The sequence below is a fragment of the Geotrypetes seraphini genome, chromosome 9 (genome assembly GCF_902459505.1).
Source record: "Geotrypetes seraphini chromosome 9, aGeoSer1.1, whole genome shotgun sequence".
Classification (NCBI taxonomy): Eukaryota; Metazoa; Chordata; class Amphibia; order Gymnophiona; family Dermophiidae; genus Geotrypetes; species Geotrypetes seraphini.
In genome coordinates, this window is record NC_047092.1 from 167,869,085 (window position 1) to 167,882,173 (window position 13,089).

Genomic DNA, 13,089 nt, shown 5'->3' on the forward strand with positions numbered 1-13,089 from the left:
AGCGGCCCAGGGAAGCCAAAAGGTTGGACACCCCTGCCTTAGATCTTTATAAGATTTTAGGCTTATGATGCCCCCCCCCGTTGACTAAGGCACACTGTACAGTGAATAGGGACAGAGCTTACTTTTGGCTCACCACATCATTGTGGAATGGACTTCCTGTGAGATTAGAGGCGAATCATCCTATTGGAAATTCAAGGTTGCCTTTGTCATATTCGCTGATATCCCAAAATTTCAGAAAGAAAAAGGAGCTGCTGCTGTTGGGCGATTTCAATCTGGCAGATGCTATCTGGAAAGTTCCATCTGCGGAATTGGAAAGAAGTAGGGAGATTGCGGATGCCTTTCAAGAGGTTCTGCTTAGACAAATGGTGATGGAGCCCATGAGGGAAAAAGCAATACTGGATCTGGTACTCACAAATGGGGAGAGTATCTCTAATATTCGAGTGGGTGCCTGCCTGGGAAGTGGTGATCATCACCATTTTTTGCGACGGCTCATTGCAGTGGCGAATTTTGACGTCGCTCATACTTTGCTGCTACTCTACAATTTTTTTTGACTTTTTTTGTTATCCCCCTTTTTTACCATGGACCCCTGATGAAGGTTTGTCCGAAACACGGACCGTGCCGGGTCCCTTGATTGGTAAAAGGGTTTGCATATAATTATTTTGTCACAATAAATTTTGCCTACGTCTTGTACAGATCTGCAGTTTTGTTTTGTTTGCTTTACACCTATGAATAAATAGAAAGCAAAGGAACGGAATAAACAGAAGACAGATACTGGGAGGAAGGACTGCCTCTGTTTAATGTTGAATTATTGTTGTTTTCCTGAGAGAACAGGTATAGAGATGGGAAATGATGCGGGTCTGACTCTTGGGTGCTCGGATTACATTTTTTCTCCTAAATATGGAGTTCCTTTCTATTTTTTCTTTACTTACCCCTCCCCCCTTTTACAAAACCGCACTAACATTTTCAGCACTGGTTGCGGCGGTAACAGCTCTGAAACTCATAGAATTCTTATGAGCGTTAGAGCTGTTACCACCGTGGCCAACGCTAAAAATCACGCTACAGTTTTGTAAAAATGGGGGGTGGGGGGGTTGTTTAATGTTAAATATTGTAAACCACCTTGATCTGATAAAGAATGGGCGGTATACCAAGTTTTAAATAAGCATAAACATCATAAACTTACAATCTAAATAACGGGGCACCTGGTAAAACCTCATTATAGAACCGAGGCAATTTCAGAGTTAGCACAAGAAAAGCTTCTCGGTGCTTTGGAAACTTCGCACCATAAAAAAATACTTCGATGACACCGCATTCCGCCTACTAGTACAATCCTCTATTCTTAGCATACTGGATTACTGTAATATCATTTACCTGAGCGCTACGAAGAAAACCACCAGAAGACTAAAATTGATTCAGAACACAGCCATCCGCCTCATTTTCGGCTTGAATAAATGGGAACACATCACCCCTTTCTACCACCAACTACATTGGCTGCCTTTCGAATTCAGAGTCCTCTTCAAGTTCGCCTGCTTCTGCTACAAAACAGTATTTGGTCTATCACCAAGATACCTCTCTCCCCACTTCACTATGAATTGCACCAATAAGAAATCCCGCAGAATTCAGCTGTTCGCCTTCCCCTCCCTAAAACTATGTCAGCTCAAAAGATTCCTCGACAAAACCTTCGCCTTCCAGGCGGCGAAGCTGAACCCTTGGCTAGCCCAAATGATGCTCGAGGCCCCGACCTACCTCGACTTCAGAAAACTTCTCAAAACATACCTATTCCGCGAACAGGACCCTTAACCCTCTTTCCCCTGCAATAATCCACCTCCCGCCCTCCCCCCTCCTCTTCTCCCCCTCCCCCTTCCCCTCCCTTGGCTCTCCCTCCCTCTTTCCTTCCCATCCAACCTTGTCGCTGCATGCAACTCTGATAAATTTCTGCGAAAATGTTCCAACATATCTTTCCTCGTTGCTTATAACTCCGATAAAATGTTGTAAATCCGTGTTCAGATCGGATCTTAATTAATTGATGTGAACCGCCTAGAACTCATTGGGTATGGCAGTATACAAGAACATAATAATAATAATAATAATAATAAAAGGTCCTTTGAAATCCATTGGTCCCGGGACTCTTCCCAAATGCATAGATTTAATTTCATCCTCTCTACCTTTTGGCTATTCTATTTCTGGCTAGTTAGTCTTAAATCAAGTCTCAATGTGGGGGGGGGGGTGTTTCTGTTTCCAAAATTTTCAAAATGAACTCTCTCTCTAAAATCCCTCTGTGGTATTTTAGAAAACACATTTCTAGAGAATCTAAGTCCTCAGAGACGGAAGCATAAAGCTGCATCAATTTCCTTTTGTCTTGTCACTACACTGCTTTAATATGTCATTATCTGCCTAACAAGGTGGGAACAAGACATTTTTTTCTCAACTTATAGGCTAGAAGCTTATTACTTTTCTTTCCCCTCACATAATATCTCTGTCATGTTCTTTACAAAACAGAATTGTACTTGCTTGTCTTGAACTCAGTTCAGTTGTTTCCTCGTATGAGCTTTCCTGACCTTCAAAGGTACCCAACGGATGGCTTTTATTTTTATTCCGAATCCCCACGGATCATTCCCCTATCCCTCGGCTTAAGTTAGATTCCTCCTTGATAGACTTAAAAGTCGAAAGGTCCTTATTATGTATGCCAATTAAAAACAAGCGCTCAAACTCTCCCCAATTATTTTTTTAAAAAGTAATGGTGGCCTCTATTCTGCTCCCATTTCCTTCCCTTAAAGGAGGGCACTGTCAGCTTAGGCCGTCATTAAGACATGTTGTCTTACTGTTAAGAACATAAGAATTGCCACCGCTGGGTCAGACCAGTGGTCCATCGTGCCCAGCAGTCCGCTCACGCGGTGGCCCTTAGGTCAAAGACCAGTGCCCTAACCGAGACTAGCAGGAACTTGTCTAACTTTGTCTTGAATCCCTAGAGCAGTGGTTCTTAACCTTGTTGGAAGTACTGAACCCCACCAGTTTCATATGCGTGTTCACCGAACCCTTCTTTATTCCCTTAGTTTTGCCGGAGCTAGACTAGAATTACTCAACTTGGCATTGCAAATCGTGCAATTAGGACGCCGATTCCCATCACGTTCCGTTATACATGTGAATCCATATTGTACATATTCGTCCGACCACTTTCGTATTTTGCTCGACATAGTTAGTAAGGGATTAAAATATTAAGATAGGTGTCACACGACGTACCATCACAACAGTTACAATTCGACAACTGTGCGCATCAAATCCCCTGCAGCGCAGATAGGCCAAGCGATGTTGCGTGATCACCTGCAGCCAATTATGGACAAGCGGGGCGTATCATCACGAATCATAAGCGCTTCGGTCACGTTCAATCATCTATCAGCTAAATCACAAATTTTGATCAGGAATTGATTGATGTCTATAAGGCGTTAGTTACAGATTGATAGATCAAGAAACCGAGTCCACGATCAGTCTTGATCAAAATCACCGAATAACCGATAGATGATTGAACGTGACCGAAGCGCTATATGAGTCGGAGGTGTGTTTTGACCTCCGCCGAACCCGCGAGACTGACTCACCGAACCCCTGGGGTTCGGTCGAACTCAGGTTAAGAACTACTGCCCTAGAGGGTGTTTTCCCCTATAACAGCCTCCGGAAGAGCGTTCCAGTTTTTTAACCACTCTCTGGGTGAAGAAGAACATAAGAATTGCCGAAGGTCCATCAAACCCAGTATCCTGTTTCCAACAGTGGCCAACCCTAGCTGCAAATACATGGCTGAAACCCAAACAGTAGCAACATTCCAGAGCCGAGATTGTGATGTCATAATGCCAAAATTTACTGAATCTAATCTATAGTTTAACTAAAAGGTTCAGAGAAGAGTGACAAAAATGATATAGGAGATGGATTATCTTCCTTGGGGAGAGAGGCTGAAAAGGTTTCAGCTTAGAGAAAAGATAATTAGGAGGCGATATGGCGGAGGAGAATGTACCATAGTGTTTAGAGCTACAGCCTCAGCACCCTGAAGTTGTGGGTTCAAACCCCACACTGCTCCTTATGATCCTGCACAATTCACTTAATCCTCCACTGCCCCAGGTACATTAGAAAAACTGTGAGCCTGCCAGGGCAAAGAGGGAAAAATGCTTGAGAACATGGTTTGTAACCTGTTCTGAACTTGCTTGGGAGGACAGGCTAAACCATCAAATAAATAAATGCGATAGACATTCATGGATTAGATTTTCAGTTTAATTACCATAACTGGTACAGAAAGCAAAATTAGACTTATGATTATTATTCCATCATTGTTGACAATATAAAAAAAAACTGAAATAAATTAGACTACTTGTGCTCAAGTCCTCAAATTGGATCCAAAATGTTATAATCTATACCAGTGTTTTTCAACCTTTTTACACCTATGGACCGGCAGAAATATAAGAATTATTCTGTGGACCGGCATCGGTCCGTGGACCAGCGGTTGAAGAACACGGGGCTAAGTCGTGGGCCAGACCCCGCCCATCTCTACCCAATCTCCACCCCAGACCCCGCCCTCATAATAGTACTAATTGCACCTTGCATGTCCCGTGCCTCATCTGGAAGCCAAGGCTTCCGGTTCAGGCGCAGGATGCCCATAGGAGCCACTGCCCGTGGTTTTGTGCACTGAATCACAGGAAGAGGGAGCTGGCTCGAAGATAACGCCGCATCGATCGCACCGTGGACCGGCGGTTGAAAAACACTGGGCTAAGTCGTGGGCCAGACCCCGCCCATCTCTACCCCAGATCCTGCCCCCATAATAGTACTAATTGCACCTTGCACGTCCCTTGCCTCATCTGGAAGCCTTCCCTCTGACGTTGCAACATCAGAGAGAAGGCTTCCGGTTCAGGCGCAGGATGCCCGTAGGAGCCAATGCCTGTGGCTTTGTGCATGAATCAGTGAGGAAGAGAAAGCTGGTTCGAAGATAACACCGCATCGATCACACCGTGGAACGGCGGTTGAAGAACATTTTTTGGGGGCCTAATGCACGTGCTGGCCCTGTGGACCGGCACTGGTCTGTGGACCGGCGGTTGAAGAACACTGATCTAGTGAGTTTCAACAAAAAGCTAATTTAAAACATAAAAGCTGGACAAAGCATTGAATTAGGTGTATATTCCATCAAATAGGGCTCAAGATTGTTCTTTTTCCAAGCGGGATAAAGACAAAAAGGTTGTCAACTGGATTGGTTCATAGAAGACATATTTAACAGCTTGATATAAAACAATACATTTATAAGGGTGCCTCAAATAAAAAGTGGCACCCAAAAATAAAACGCCAGGCTTCATTAACAAAAATTCTCAACGACGCCTCTGCATCTCTCAGGAAACATCTGTACTTTAAGATGTATAAATTCCTTTTGCCTATTTTTGAAGAACAATTTCAACAACCGTGTTTTATCAACTGAGAGAGCTACTGATATAATCAAAGTGGATGGCACTGCTGCCTCTTTATCAGATATTTCCAACATTTCAGTTACATTTAAAAATTTTTGAACTTGACTTTTTCCAGGAAGATAATATACTGAAGAAAATGTGATAGACATTTATAAAATTAGGAGTTTGGGGAATCATTAGATAGGAAATGATTGTTTAACTTTTCAAATAACACACTGCATATCTAGAGGATTGAAAGAAAATGACAGATTTTTTTTTTTTTTTTAGGTATCAAAGTCGGAGTGAAATCTGTTCCTACTGTAGAAGATATGGTGCAGATGACCAATTCAGCAGGATTTAAAAGAGAAGTTGACAAATTCACATTTTCAATAGTGAGGGACAAGCAAGCTCTTCAGGACTCCAAAAAAACCTGCCTTTCTCTTACTATTGAAAGCACAGTATTGAAGCACCGCCCTCCACTGGTTGGAGGACTCCAACTGCGCTTAAAGGGAACAGTGTCTACCACCCACTTCTGTGAACACTTGTTTGTTTGTTTGTTTTTTTGGGGGGGGGTTAGCTCCAGTCCTCAACAATATACAGTATATTGTAAATCAGAACATTTACTGAGTATTGCAATCCTATTGAAATCTTGGAAAGTTGACATTTGCAAAGATTTCTCCAGAGTAAAGACCAATCTAAGACAGTCTCTAACGGCATATGTCTGTGTGTCTGCCAAAGATCTTGTAAATCTGAAAATATCATATACAGTAAATAGTACTGATTTATTAGATAATAAAATGATATTATTGAACCTTAGGGCAGATTGTCTAATTGAAAGTATTCTCAAATAAAGGCTGACAGAGAAAAATTGTCTGATCAAGCATATTGTAAAGCAAAATTGTCAACTCTCACCGACGCATTCAAGAAACAGGATAGAGCACCTTGCGAAATGATGTGCCGACAGTAGCCATGGTAATTATTATATCGGGCGATAGTTCTGCTATAAGTGAACTGACCTACTCAGTATACATGATTGCTTTTTAAAGTTGAATAAAATAAATTCTTATCTTGTGTGACTTTTCAGCTTCTTCATAGAGCCAAATGCCAGAAGGCTTTTTTTTTTTTTTTCTACTGTATATGAAATTTAAAAATGATTGCATTGTCCTGTGTTCCCCCTCCCCCACCTTTTGCTAGAGACTATCATTGGAATGCTTTTACGATTCACTTATATATATTCTACAGATAACCTACAGCATGTATTTGCAAGGGGCCTAAACAGGGGAGGACAATAGATTAGACTTGGAGGGAATTTATCAAAGGGTGCAAAGGCCCGGATTCTCTAAACCAGGGGTGCCCAAATGGTTGATCGCGTTCGACCAGTAGATCGCAAAGGTAAGGCGAGTCGATCGCGTTGCCTTTGCAATCTTGTTTTTCCTGCCTCCCCGAGCCAGGCCAGGCACATACAAGCGCCAGACTCACAAGCCAAGTTGCAAAAAAACCCCAAAACAAAACAGATCAATTATAATACTGTACTATAATTAATGTTCACATTCCCCCACACAATACTAGATAACATGAAATACTAATTGCAGAGATGCTAAGGGTGAGCTGTCCAAAAGAGTGAAATTGGAGGCCAAAGAGCGAGATTTTTCAGGTACAAATCTAGAACGATAAAAGTTAGTATTGCCTTGCAAATGAATCAAGGCGGCATTAAATATTGTTCTTCTTCAGAGTCTCTGGAAAAATGCAACCAAGTGGGGAGCAATTTGGCCTGGATGCTCTATAGGGCACCGATTTCAGTGGCTACCTAGAAAGCGGCCGCCAATCGCACATCAATCGCACAACAGCGTCCTATAGAGAATCGCGCCTGTACGAAAGATAGGCCAGGGTTTACTGGGCCCACATTTGCGGTGCCTATCTATGCCATGAATCGTGCCTACGTAGGCACATTCGGCCGTCTAACGTCACTTCCGGCATTAGCCATGCACATAGTGGCGTTCGGTGGTCTAAAGCGCCTACATAGGCATGATTCAGATGTGTATTGTGTAGGCACTTTAACAGTGCCATGTTTTGCCATTTTAAATGGCGTTTGTTACTTAATATAGGCACTGGTAGGGCGCCTACCGGCAACTAAATATAGTCGCCGTTTCTAGAATTTCCCCCCTTTGGGTACATTTTTTGAGCTGAAAATTGTCTTCCTCCTCCTCTCTCCCCCCCTCCCCCGGTCAGCCAATCAGCCTTCTGCACAGCCGATTCCTCCTCCTCTCTCCCCCCCTCCCCCAGTCAGCCAATCAGCCTTCTGCACAGCCGATTCCTCCTCCTCTCTCCCCCCCTCCCCCGGTCAGCCAATCAGCCTTCTGCACAGCCGATTCCTCCTCCTCTCTCCCCCCTCCCCCGGTCAGCCAATCAGCCTTCTGCACAGCCGATTCCTCCTCCTCTCTCCCCCCCTCCCCCGGTCAGCCAATCAGCCTTCTGCACAGCCGATTCCTCCTCCTCTCTCCCACCCTCCCCCGGTCAGTCAATCAGCCTTCTGCACAGCCGATTCCTCCTCCTCTCTCCCACCCTCCCCCGGTCAGTCAATCAGCCTTCTGCACAGCCGATTCCTCCTCCTCTCTCTCCCCCTCCCCCGGTCAGTCAATCAGCCTTCTTCACAGCCAATTCCTCCTCCTCTCCACCCCCCCCCCCGGTCAGTCAATCAGCCTTCTGCACAGCCGATTCCTCCTCCTCTCTCCCCCCCTCCCCCGGTCAGTCAATCAGCCTTCTGCACAGCCGATTCCTCCTCCTCTCTCCCCCCCCTCCCCCGGTCAGCCAATCAGCCTTCTGCACAGCCGATTCCTCCTCCTCTCTCCCCCCTCCCCCGGTCAGTCAATCAGCCTTCTGCACAGCCAATTCCTCCTCCTCTCTCTCCCCCTCCCCCGGTCAGTCAATCAGCCTTCTTCACAGCCAATTCCTCCTCCTCTCCCCCCCCCCCCCCCCCGGTCAGTCAATCAGCCTTCTGCACAGCCAATTCCTCCTCCTCCTCTCCACCCCCTCCCCAAGTCAGCCAATCAGCCTTCTGCACAGCCGATTCCTCCTCCTCTCTCCCCCCCTCCCCCGGTCAGCCAATCAGCCTTCTGCACAGCCGATTCCTCCTCCTCTCTCCCCCCTCCCCCGGTCAGTCAATCAGCCTTCTGCACAGCCAATTCCTCCTCCTCTCTCTCCCCCTCCCCCGGTCAGTCAATCAGCCTTCTTCACAGCCAATTCCTCCTCCTCTCCACCCCCCCCCGGTCAATCAATCAGCCTTCTGCACAGCCAATTCCTCCTCCTCTCTCTCCCCCTCCCCCGGTCAGTCAATCAGCCTTCTTCACAGCCAATTCCTCCTCCTCTCCACCCCCCCCCGGTCAGTCAATCAGCCTTCTGCACAGCCAATTCCTCCTCCTCCTCTCCACCCCCTCCCCAAGTCAGCCAATCAGCCTTCTTCACAGCCGATTCCTCCTCCTCCCAACCCCCCCCCGGTCAGTCAATCAGCCTTCTGCACAGCCAATTCCTCCTCCTCCTCTCCACCCCCCCCAAGTCATCCAATCAGCCTTCTGCACAGCCGATTCCTCCTCCTCTCTCCCCCCCCCCCCCGGTCAGTCAATCAGCCTTCTGCACAGCCAATTCCTCCTCCTCTCCACCCCCCCCCCCCGGTCAGTCAATCAGCCTTCTGCACAGCCGATTCCTCCTCCTCTCTCCCCCCCTCCCCCGGTCAGTCAATCAGCCTTCTGCACAGCCGATTCCTCCTCCTCTCTCCCCCCCTCCCCCCGGTCAGCCAATCAGCCTTCTGCACAGCCGATTCCTCCTCCTCTCTCCCCCCTCCCCCGGTCAGTCAATCAGCCTTCTGCACAGCCAATTCCTCCTCCTCTCTCTCCCCCTCCCCCGGTCAGTCAATCAGCCTTCTTCACAGCCAATTCCTCCTCCTCTCCACCCCCCACCCCCCCGGTCAGTCAATCAGCCTTCTGCACAGCCAATTCCTCCTCCTCCTCTCCACCCCCTCCCCAAGTCAGCCAATCAGCCTTCTGCACAGCCGATTCCTCCTCCTCTCTCCCCCCCTCCCCCGGTCAGCCAATCAGCCTTCTGCACAGCCGATTCCTCCTCCTCTCTCCCCCCTCCCCCGGTCAGTCAATCAGCCTTCTGCACAGCCAATTCCTCCTCCTCTCTCTCCCCCTCCCCCGGTCAGTCAATCAGCCTTCTTCACAGCCAATTCCTCCTCCTCTCCACCCCCCCCGGTCAATCAATCAGCCTTCTGCACAGCCAATTCCTCCTCCTCTCTCTCCCCCTCCCCCGGTCAGTCAATCAGCCTTCTTCACAGCCAATTCCTCCTCCTCTCCACCCCCCCCCCGGTCAGTCAATCAGCCTTCTGCACAGCCAATTCCTCCTCCTCCTCTCCACCCCCTCCCCAAGTCAGCCAATCAGCCTTCTTCACAGCCGATTCCTCCTCCTCCCACCCCCCCCCCGGTCAGTCAATCAGCCTTCTGCACAGCCAATTCCTCCTCCTCCTCTCCCCCCCCCCCAAGTCATCCAATCAGCCTTCTGCACAGCCGATTCCTCCTCCTCTCTCCCCCCTCCCCCGGTCAGTCAATCAGCCTTCTGCACAGCCAATTCCTCCTCCTCTCTCCCCCCCTCCCCCGGTCAGTCAATCAGCCTTCTTCACAGCCGATTCCTCCTCCTCTCCACCTCCCCCTGGTCAGTCAATCAGCCTTCTGCACAGCCAATTCCTCCTCCCCCCCCCCAAGTCAGCCAATCAGCCTTCTGCACATCCGATTCCTCCTACTCTCTCCCCCCCTCCCCCGGTCAGCCAATCAGCCTTCTTCACAGCCGATTCCTCCTCCTCTCCACCCCCCCCGGTCAGTCAATCAGCCTTCTGCACAGCCAATTCCTCCTCCTCCTCTCCACCCCCCCCCAAGTCAGCCAATCAGCCTTCTGCACAGCCGATTCCTCCTCCTCTCTCCCCCCCTCCCCCGGTCAGCCAATCAGCCTTCTTCACAGCCGATTCCTCCTCCTCTCCACCCCCCCCAGTCAGTCAATCAGCCTTCTGCACAGCCGATTCCTCCTCCTCTCCACCCCAGTCAGTCAATCAGCCTTCTGCACTGCCGATTTCTCCTCCTCTCCGCCCCCTTCCTCCCCCCCTCCCTCCCCTCGGAGCATACTGGGTTTGATTTACTGCACCCGCCTGCGCCCCAGCTGCCTTTTTACAGACTCAAAACCGCATTTGCTGGTTTTTAAACTTCACAGTTTGGACCAGAAGCCCCGTGACTTTCATTGGAGTACACTATATCACATCAGTGATGAACTATTTGAAAAAGATATCCTTTTCTGATCCTCTATTCGGGTGTCAAGTCAAAAGCGCGCCGGGACAAAGGCGCGAGCAGACAACTGAGCGCAGCGCGGAGGCACGCGCCGAAGAAAAAGACTTTTTAGGGGCTACGACGGGGTGTGTGTGGGGGAACCCCCCCCCACTTTACTTTATACAGATCGCGCCGCATTGTGGAGGCTTTGTGGGGGGTTTGGGGGGTTGTAAACCCCCACACTTTAGTGAAAACTTAACTTTTTCCCTGTTTTTAGGGAAAAAGTTACGTTTTCACTAAAATGTGGGGGGTTACAACCCCCCAAACCCCCCACAACACCGCCGCGATCTGTATTAAGTAAAGTGGGGGGCTCCCCAACAAAAACCCCCGTCGCAGCCCCTAAAAACAGTCTTTTTCTTCGGCACGCGCCTCCGTCTTGCGCTCAGTTGTCGGCGCACGCCTTTGTCTTCCGCGTTACTGTCTATGAACCCTCTATTCGTACCAAGATGAAGATGTAAGTAGTTCACTTTCCCCCCACATCCCACTGACCTTTTCCTTTCTCCGACTCTTCTTTTAATGATGAACATGCTGACGTGATTTTCGTGCGGCTACTGCCTGCATGACCATCCCTCTATAAAAATTAAAGTATGCTAATTAAAACACGACAGGAACATTTTGTTCTTATAAAAGTGAAATATAATCACGTTTATAAACAGCATATTATAAATAACTCTGAGGCATCACTGAAAGACACATTTTTAAAGAAGTGAAACATGTTTATTCTTAATTTTTACATAAGCTAGATCTGTTGAATCATATACAGCTGCTGATATCTTCAGCAATGCAATTAAACAAAAAGGTAAGTTATAAGGTTCAAAGGAGGGTGACCAAAATGGTAAAGGGGATGGAACTCCTCTCATATGGGTTCATAGATGAAAGCGCGCGGACAAATGCACGTAGGACGTCAGCGCACCGGATTAAAAGTTAAATTTAAAGCGCTCTGAGAGGGAGTTTGGGGGTGGAACCCCCTCAGTTTACTTAGAAGTGTTGGTGCTGCCGTTGGGGGTGGTGGGGGGAAACCCTGTTTTAGGGAAAAATTGCAGTTTCCTCTGCAAGTGAGGGGGGTTCCCCCCCAACGGCAGCGCCAACACTTCCAAGTAAACTCCTCCCCCAAACACATACCCTTGGAACGCTTTAAATTTAACTTTTAATCCGGCGCGCTGACGACCTGCGCGTATTTGTTTGCGTGCGATTGTCTGGCACGCTTTAGTCCGATCACTCTCCTATGAGGCAAGGCTAAAGAGGTTAGAGCTCTTCAGCTTGGAAAAGAGAGGGCTGAGGGGGAATATGATACAAAATCCTGACTCGTGTAGAGTGAGTAAAAGCGATTCGATTTTGATTTTTACTCTTTCAAAAAGTACAAAGACTAGGGGGACACTTTTAAAACAAAGAGAAGTCTGATGAAGTAATTTTGAATGCTATCAAAAAGTTACCTCTGTATAGTAAATATGCTATTTTTTGGGAACAACACTACAAATTGACTCTTCGCCTGTACATCTCTCCTCGGAGAGCTTTTCTGGCGGGGCTCTGCCCGACAGCGGACTGCCGGCGCTGTGGTGCGCCGGACGCCGGTCTTGGCCATATGTTTTGGTCTTGTCCATCCATTCAAACCTTTTGGGATGCTGTATTTCTTTTGGTTGACGACATCTGGAACATTACAGTTCAGCGATCTGCCTTGGTGATATTTGGAGCCTCCCTATACTTTCATCCCCGTAGGCCCGGGGCCTCCGCGTTCCTGCGTTGGACGGTAGTGATTGCTATCAAATGCATTTTGCTTAAGTGGATGGAGGCGGAGGCGCCTGACTATTCACTTTGGCGTAGTCACATGATTACATTGCTTTCCTGGGAATGGAGGGGAGTCCAAGACATTTCTTCCTTGCCCGGACAAGCCTTTCAACGAATTTGGGAGCCTTTTTGGACCACATTATTTCCGGTGGCCCGTAGCCGCCTTTTGAACTGCTAGCCCCTTGTTATTAATTTTTTTTTTTTTTGAGCATCAGTGAGAGTGGGTGGGGGGAGGAATGGGTTGTGGGATGGGTTGTGGGTTGGGTTGGTGGGGTGGGGTGGGGTGGGTTTGTCGGTTTCTGGAGTGAAATTTTGAGCTACCTTGATGATCTTTGACCTTGTTTTCGATTGTTGTATTTTTCTTGGTGCTCAATAAAATATATTTGAAGATAAAACAAAGAGAAGGAAATATTTTGTCACTCAACGAATAGCTGCCCCGTTTGCACCCCCGTTAACGCAGGCCCTGCCTCTCCCCTCCCACCGCGTGTCTACCTTTAATTTTTTAGAAAAGCGCTGCGGCCCTGGCG